This window comes from Pinus tabuliformis, chromosome 2_2 (genome assembly GCF_031772625.1).
Source record: "Pinus tabuliformis cultivar Carrire ecotype Pingquan chromosome 2_2, CPIR1, whole genome shotgun sequence".
Taxonomy (NCBI): Eukaryota; Viridiplantae; Streptophyta; class Pinopsida; order Pinales; family Pinaceae; genus Pinus; species Pinus tabuliformis.
Genome location: NC_142300.1, coordinates 926,843,298 through 926,853,065, shown reverse-complemented (window position 1 = coordinate 926,853,065; position 9,768 = coordinate 926,843,298).

The following is a 9,768-nucleotide window of genomic DNA, read 5'->3' as shown; positions in this document are numbered from 1 at the left end:
TAAGTTGTGCAAGCTATGTCAATTAAGAAATCAACAAGTTTTTTTGTTTTGGTCTTTGGAAATGATAGCTCTGTTATGCTAGACAGTTACATTAGATTGAAGATATGTTGTAGACTATGCTGCATAGCATGAATTTGTATGGGTAGGAGTAAGAGAATTTTGCTCCAATTTACACTGCTCCACAAGCCCATCCAATCATAGCATAATTTCAGTAATTTGTTTCTCCAAAATATGGTTATGAATTAGCTCAAGCATCCAAGGTTTCTGATTTTCCAAGGCTTGAGTTTGCCTTTCTTAAGAGTTAATCCAAACAACTATAGATATATTATCTCAATTGTTATCTTTCTAGCATGTACTCCTACAACATGTAGCCAAATCACATCTCAAAAAAACCATCAATATTAGAGTTACCAAATCATAAAAACCTTTAGTCATGATATCAAATACTACTACTTGCTTCCTCTAAGATCAACATCCCTTTACTTGGTTTATTTTCACATAATACTTAGAGTTCCCTTTTCCACGCTCTTCAGCTTGCAAACATCAATCAATATGTTCCTGAAAGAAATCAATCAGCAAGCTTCAACATCATATCCATCAAGGTATTTTCACGTCCCTCTAAAGTTATCATGGCTCATTTTCATTTTTCAAAAGACCATATGGATGTTGATCCATATCACAAGGTTTTATGAAAAATCGTCATGCTTCTATACATCGAGTACCCATATGGAAGAGTCCTTATTTCATCTAGTATTTAACCAAGACATACCAAGCACATGAGTCCTTATGCACATCTAGTATTTAACCAAGATATACCATGCCAAGATATAGGCCCTAACTCCCATATATGATGTGGAAAACCTCATAATGGAACCCTTATCCTAGATGGAGGCCTAAAATCCCTCAAAGAAGGTTTATATTGTTCTTTATGGTCTTTTTCATGCAGTGTAAGCCAAATAAGTTTCATTTTGAGCTTGAGGCCATTGCTTTCATCCCTTTGCCATGGTACAAGCCGAAGACCCATTCTTACTATGTGAAACATATTAATGTCACTAAAGATCCCCCATAGAGGCCTAAGATCCCCTATAGAGGTCATGTGTGGTTCTTTGAGAACTACTTCACAAAGCTTAATCATCAAATATTCAAATAAGGCATAAGCCCCTTATGTTCCTATTTTGACAAAGCCTACACTTGTAAGCATCATATGTGATTTGAAAGCCTCCTAATTTAATTAAGGTGCAATGATGAGGCTCCAAGACCCAATCGTGGTGTGTAAAATCTTTGAATGGTAGACACATCCCTCCTAGAGACCAATGAATGAATTTCCCTTAGAGAATATAATTAATGTGGTGATTTGAAACCCTTTTAACACCACTGATTATTTAGGACTTAAGTCACTTTTCTTAATTTCATTCATTGACCATAGTAAAGGTCATGAGACCCATTCTTATTATGCGAAACACATTGAATGCCTATATTCCCAGCTAGAGGTCTTGTTCATGGCAATTGAGCATGAGAAATATTAATTTAAGGATTAAGGCCCTCGTTTTCCTCTCCTAACCATAACATAGACACTAACTCCCATATGTAGTGAGAAATACCTCATATAATGCCCATATCCTGACTTAAGACCAAATATCCATTAAAGAAGATCTATGTGGTTTTTAAGTCTAACTCATAGCCCTTGATACTAAAAAGATTCTTATAAGACCTAATGCCCTTGTTTACCTCCCCTACTCATAGTACATTCCTTGACTCCTATACATGGTGTGAAAAAATTCCTAATAAAATTGATATCCTATATACCCCTAAGATTATTTAGAAAAGATCTATGTAATTTTTCAATGCCAAATTCATAACCCTTGAACATGAAAAACATAATGCCAAATTCATAACCCTTAAACATAAAAAAACATAATACCAAATTCATAATTTTAAACATAAGATACTTCATTTTAGAAATAAAAACCTTTTTTCCTTTCCCTCACATTAATTTTTATCACACTAATTCTTATTATGCCCTTCACTCATACTAATTCTTATTATATATTTCTAATATGTACTAATTCTTATTATACAAAGAATATTAATGGTTACATATTCCTAGTCTACCACCCTTTTCCATGTCCACTGGTAAAGGCCTTGAGGACTATTAGTGTGCAAAATCCTGTTGATCAGCGAAGGAGGGAAAGGAGTGCAACAACGGTGCCAATGAGGTTCAACGTTTCACAAAAATCTTGTTGACTGGCAAAGGAGCGAAAGGAAGGAAATGAGGGCAGCAATGGTGCCAGTGAGGTTCAGATTTTCACAAAAATCCCATTGATCGGCAAAGGAGGGAAATGAGGGCAGCAACGGTACCAATGAGGTTCAATGTTTCACAGGAGGAGTGTGGGCGCGTGCAGGAATGGGAGGCGGAGGCGGAGGCGCCAGTGCAGGAGTGTGAAGATACCACCACTACCACAGATATTGAATATGAGCGTGAGACAGTCCATCATTAGAATGAAAAGTCTCCAAAACCTCAGACGGACGACAACTCCTCCATGGTCAGTAGCTGGTATACCAAAGACTCAGATTTGGCCATGATTATTTCAAGGACTCGGAAGGATTTGGAGTAGTGGTCCAAGAGCTATATGAATACTTTTTGAAGTCGTCAGAGCTCATAATGAGGTGCCTAGGCTTTTAGAGACCCACTTCCATTCCACCATTGGGCAACCCATGGGTACGTTATTTAACTCTCTCTCAATCCATCACAAGTTGTAGTTTTAGTGTAATTTTATTGTAGTTATGATGGTTTGTTGAATCTCATTTGGGTTTCATTCTGATGAGAAGTTGAAAAAGAAAAAACCATTTTCTGGGCAATCTTGGCCCAAATTTGGTAAAACAAAAATCTATGATTTCATCTATCTATGGAAGACAATCTATCTGTGTTGTTTTGTTTTTTTATTTGCATTTCTGGGTCCACTCACAAAACAGAAAACCACTTTGACCATGTCTGGTCTCTTTGAAAGGCAAAGATAGTGACTGAGGTCAGTGGTGCACTTTCATTAGATATCGATGTGAATTTTACTAGAAACAATGTAGGTAGGTAGGTATAGTTTGATGCCATAAGCCTTTACGTGTTTTATTGTTCTCGGCAGAATCCATTTGAAACATAAATTCTTGTATCTTTGCACACAAATGGCTTCTGTCATGAGGTATGTCTCGCCAAGAAGGATTTAGTATGACATATACTCATTTTCAGCTTCAGATATTTGTTCTACAGAACCAAGTAGTCCTTGTATCCTTTCAATTCTCTCATCTTGTTGTGGTTAGGAATGAGAGACAATCAACATCTTCAAGTCAATTCTTGTCACCACCAAGGTTGTGGGTTTTCCATGGCATTTGAATTCCAAACATCAACATTGAGCAATATTTGGAGATAATTTTTAAGTATATGCATTTTAGTCTCTTTGTTTTTGTAGATGTATATACGTCTATCGATCGCTTGTTTCAACTCAATTCAGGGTTTTGGATTACTTCTCAGAGTGTACATATACTTCCAATAAGTAGTGTGATGGTTGTTGCCAAGTTTCTTGATGATATTTGACTATCTTAGACTTGGTTATCCATTAATATTCTATTGGTGGTAATACTTCCAATTTTTTATCCCTGTTTCCTTATTTTCAGGAAAACAAAGAAATCAAAAGTATACAAATCTGTTCCATATTTTTAGGAAATCAAAGAAATCAAAAGTATAAAAATTGTGACTATTTTTAAGGATATTTTTAAAGATCTAAAAAATGATAACAATGAAAAATGATTAGGGATAGTGTTTGAAATCCTCCATAGATTTTAACTTCCTTGAAATGTATTGAAGGTGCCTTGTTCCATATTTATGTTTACAGTCATTTCCTGTTTCTCTTTGGCTCAATGTTGTACTTGTGTTAGTGGTGAATATGAGTTAGGGTTTCTCTGATGAATTGTGATTGAATCTCTGGTTAATATCCGACATTAACTTCAAAATAATGTCATTCTGTAGTGGAGGTAGAGTGGGATGTTATCTTGAAGAATATTTGTACCAATACTTTCTTTCAACATCTGTTAGGAAAATGAAAATTGTTTCATAATGGAAACCCATGTTAAAGTTCAATATTGTAATTCATTAGAGATCCCTAGCCAAAGAAAATGACCTGTAAATGAGACCTTAAATATCAATGTTACTAGAGACCTTGAAATGAATAAAAAATAACTTAAATGAACCGTTTAGTATATTACTTTTGTTTTCCTCATATTTTTTCCCTCTATCTTTCGCACAAGCATTTTTCTTTAATATTGGTATCTTAGTAAGGTTGTTTTATATTTTAGTCAAATCTAAACTTTATCATTTTGTTGAACCCATGAAGCTATGGGTTGAACACCTTTCATGGAGGAAAAAAATTAAGGGTTTCTAATCCTCTACAATCTCGTAGCTTTGGCCATGTTTTGCAATTTTATTACTTTATAAATTATGCAAGTGATATGCTTAATTCTTCTAAGATCTGGCACAAAAACCTTTGTTGTCAATTTTTAACATATGTCTAGAATTGTCATCTTCTTTTTAGCACAAGCTTTAAATTTCAAATTTTTAATGTTTTCTATTAGCCTATTTATTTAAGAGGACTTCGTTTTGTTTATGGACAGGAACTACAACAATTTGTATTATGCAAAAGTAGATGGCAACAGATTCATGAGACACAATGGTTAATTAAAAGCAAAAGACCTATTAGAAAAAAAAAACATGAATTTGATGGGCGAATAACTCCTTATGAAGCTACAACTGTTGATGAGCTAGAGGTTGAAACTCAAGCGAGAAGCAAGGATGACTATTTGACAAGTGATTCATCAGAAGCAGATATTTTGTGGCAATTCAAGGTACCAAATGTGGTTGTTGTGACCCTAGTGGAACATGTCTCACTAATCAAAAAGCCATCGCGGAGTATGTCAGAGAATCCTGAGAAAAGGTAACTTGCCTTTGTGCCTATTGTTCTGATTATTTTTCTCATTATTTTTGAACATTGGAGGATGACATCCATAGTTAACTTGATGGTATTTAAACTAGAAAATACTGGCATATTATCGAAAGGATAGAGCTAAGAAAACTATTACAATTTTTTTACGGCATAATGATTTAAAGTTCCTCTTCTCTAGCAATTTTGTCTCAAAGGTGCAACACAAGCTAAGACTCTTGTTGCCTGCAAAATGCATCAATTTAAAATTGAAAATGTACATTAAACAATTTAAATATTTTTCTGTAGAATTTCAGGCCAAGCTCAAGGCCCTCTTGGAGTTGTTAAGATTGAACGGAAGTCACATCTAATAAGTTTGATCGTAAGGTGCCTTCTGGAGGATTGGAAGGGAAGTAATCTTCATCTAGGGGAAATTCAAGGATGATTAATCCAGAGCTCTTCTCAGTAAGTAGCTCCCTCCAATAAATTTTAATCAGGAAATTCTTAAGGAAATGTAAGAGCATGAACCCATAACATCAACTTCACCCTCTTCAATAAAACTTGAAACAAGCTTGGAAGTTTCTCATGCTATACAATTTATTTTGATTTTCATTCTTCCCCAGTTACGTCTGAAGGATCAACTATCGAATATTATGCACAAAATACTTTGTCCTGTCTTCTTTGGAAAGAGGACATAAACAAGCTTTTAGATGTTTCCAAATGGAGTACTCTTCACCTATGTACTTCAAATTCCATATTAGCCCATTTGTTAGTCCATTTCACTTTCATTAGCACTGAATCATTATCACATTGATATCAACTTAAGAAAGAACATATGATCAAATCAGAAGGCAAGCCAAGACAAGAGAACACAATAATTGGCATAAGCCAGGGAAAAACCCCAAAATGGGGAAAACCCTTGATCAAATATTCTTATTATCAATATCAAATGTTTAGAAAAGAAAGAGAGAAAGAGAGTACAATCAATGTCAAGGTTGAATTGCCAATATGATGACTATAACCACTGACCATGTGCCAAATATACAGCCTAGACAAGTTTGCAATTATGTCTTCAAATAATAGAAGACAAGTTCTGCCCTAACTAGTAGACAATAGTATTCAAAGTTGCAACTCAATAGGTTCCAAAATGAGCTCAGACCTGGTTTACTTCAAGCAGCTTCCTTTGCTGATTACGAATAGGCCAAGATAGTCCCAAATTGAGCAGTGAAGCTTGGTCAAAGGTTTGACGAGTTTTGAGGTCGAAGATCTGCAGTTAGGGTCGTTGGCCCTCGTTTTTTTATCAAATTTTGCTTATTAAAATCCACCTAATTTCCATCATTTTCCACCATATACCATCCATATACACCTTATTTTGACCTTATTATGCATATTCAAGCAAATAAATTATGTTTTTCAATTTTTAGATATTTTTGCAAAAATTGGGTTTTAAGAGTATTTTTGGACAGAATCATAAATTCCCGTAATGGCTATGTGGATGACATATTTGCAGGACATTTGGGATCGAGCTAGATACATGAATGGAAATCTTGGGAACTAGGACTGAACTAATTCCAATTGGTTCGGTCAAAACAAGCTAAATCAAGCCTGGTCAAGGTTGGTCAAACATGACTAGTCATCCAGAAAATCCCTAGGAAATAGGGTAGTTTTATGATTTCATGGGATTGTCCATATTTTTAGTGATGGATTGAATGGATTAAACTTGGATAGATGGATATGAATAGGTATAGTTGTTAGAGAGACTTTAGATCAGTTTGTTTCATGATCTTTTATTTAAGCCAAAACTTTGAAGGCTTATGGATGTAATTTTTATATAACTTTATGCTGAGACATTGAACATTGGATATTAATTAGAAGAACTTGTTCTACTTTCATTTTGCTGTTCATTAGTGTGGATGAGTGCTTGAAGTTTCAACATTTTATAGCAGCCTCAAGTGTGCAAGGTAAGGGTGGAGGGCCCCCACTCCAAGCTAAGTACACTTCATTGTTAAACTAGCTTAATTTTCATGAACTAGTTGCTTTAGATTTGTTTACTTGTTTTGTTTCAGATCTGCTTATTTGAATTAATGGGTGATGATTGTTGAATGGATATTGGTCTAATTCTACTCTACATATGAAGGGACACACATGAATTTAAGTTAAATTCCTCTTCTATTTGATCTTGAACTGAAACTGAATTTCATTCTCCTTTTCTTATTTGAAGTTATTTATGCATTTCCGGTTTGAAGAAATGGTGATTATGATAGAGTAGAATTGTGAATAAGGACAATCCGGTCCTCCTTAGTTAGGAGCCTTTTCTTTTACATATTCTGCATCACAAACCATTGTTAATTAGTTCTCTTATATTTCTCTTCATGAAAGTAGTATTGCAGGGAAGGACAACCTAGTTCTCCTAAGTTAGGAGCCTCATCCCTTACATATTACATAAGTGAATTTGAAATTGTTAAAATAGGTTTATATTTGTAATATGTACTTCATTAACTCTTCAAATTTTATCTTCTAAGCTTGGCTACATTTGATATCCATACACTGTGGACTTGCCTCCAAGTTTTACAAACCCAGATTGATAATGAATACTTGTGTTAATTTTTGTTAATAAATTAGCCCAAAATTTTGGCGCCGTTGTCGGGAAGGCACTTATCAACATAGTCAAATAGAAGATAAACAAAAACACTAAAAATTTGATAAAAAAAATTAGTTAAGATACATTTCTCTTAGTTATGTTTATTTATGCCTAGAAATAGAGATCCTAAAAGTAGATTCCCAAAACAAAACCCCCAACAAAAAAATAAAATAAAAAAATAACTACAAAATCCATTTGCAAGACAAGATCTAAAAAAATGATGTTAAAAAAATCATTTAGAGAAGAAGGGTATGCCACCACAAAACTACTCTGAAGTCCTTGTCCTCAATTTAGAATGCTCACTAGGGATGAATCTTTATGTCAAAGGATAGAAGAGCAACAAAACATCCATGAAGATGATACACAGGAAGATAATCTAGAACTTTCTTCTAGTTATCTTTGTGAGGAGGTGAATGAGTCATGTATCATATGTAATGAAGATCAAACATTAGAGCCAAAAATTGAATAATTTCTAGCATGTGTATCACAAGATCCCTTGTGCATACAAGATTTTGAGCAAGTACCACAAGAAGAGTTTTGTGCTATGACAATTAGTGAGAGCCAAGCAAACAAAGACTATCTTAAAACTTGGTTTCAACTAGTCATTAGGTCACAACACTACTCCATTTTTCAACATTCTTTCTCATCAAATATTTATGATCAAATAAATTTTTATGTCCAAACATTTATTAACATATATTTTTCAAATTTGGATATGAGTTTACTTATGATCTTGTTACGAAAATGGACGCATTGGAAGTTCTCTTATACTTGAGAGAATGAATTATTTTTCTAAAATAGAATAGGATAGAATAGAATAAATAAACAAGTAGAATTAATTCACAATAAGACTTCCATAATAATTTTGTTTCAAACTGTCATGAATATTTCTTCAAGACATTGTTCAATATTCATTTGAAAGGAGTACATGGCAAAATGCAGTAAGAACAATCCTATTTTGAGTAACCATAAAGGATCATTTTTAAATCATGTTTTTTTTACATATCTCTTGAAATCTAGTTTTTGAATCCATTTTGAAAATTTCAATTTACATCACAAATAAAAATGTGACCAAAATCAAAACTAGGTCTCAAGTGAAATGTTGAGGACAGAGTTAGTACAACCTATATTTGAGGTGTCTAATGAAAACATTTTTACCTGAAATTCATAGGGAAGATATCCCTTGGAATATAGTTTCCAAATCAATTTGAATCACCTCAATCAGGTATCATATGAAAATATTATTCTTGAAATACTAACTGCTTCTCGAAAAATCTGCATGGTGACAATTCTAGGTCTTGACTTGAAATTGGCATATTTAACATACACAATCATCTTATTTTAAAAATATGTTTATATGGGAGATATTTATTCAAGTCTAGTTTAAGAAACAATTTTAATAATCCCATTTGGAGATGAAATGAAAAAGTTATGCCACATTTAGTGACTGCATGTCTTCAAAACAGAATAGTAAAATGCTGCCTCCTAGGTCTATTCATCACCAATTTTGTGCCTAAGAATTTTTAAAACCTGTTTGTACTGGAAAGATAAAAATTAATCTACTTTAATCTCTAATTTGAATCACATTGATCCGATCTTTATCGAAGAAGTTACACTTCAAATAGTGATTGATGGTCTAGTTAAAAATTAATAAGCAGCTCTATCAAACATGACACTCCTTATAATTCTTACCATATCATTTTAAACCACTTTGGAAACCTGTTTATATTGGAGGTAGTCATATGAATTCACTTCAACTTGGCTTTGGAATCACTCTAATTGGATATAAAATGAATATTTTGTAAACAAAATACCGCTAGGAGGTCTAGGCTGACCACCATTACTCAAGGGGTAAATAAATGCATTTTGTTTGTATATCATCTTTGGACTTGTTTTATAAGCAATGCTTGTAATGATTTACATATTTATTGGAAGAAGAGAGATTGTACACCTCTCTTCCTCCATCATCTAATATTGTATTGCAGGCAAGTGCTATGTTTTTGCAAGTCATAGGAAGAATGAAGGAGTGAACTCTATGGATGAAGTATTTTTCAAATTCATATTTAAGAATATGAATATAAATGTTGAAGTCAAAACGAAGCGAAAATTCACCTGATGTTGAGTTCATCCAATGAAACTCAAACTCTTGAAGCTTGTCTTTAG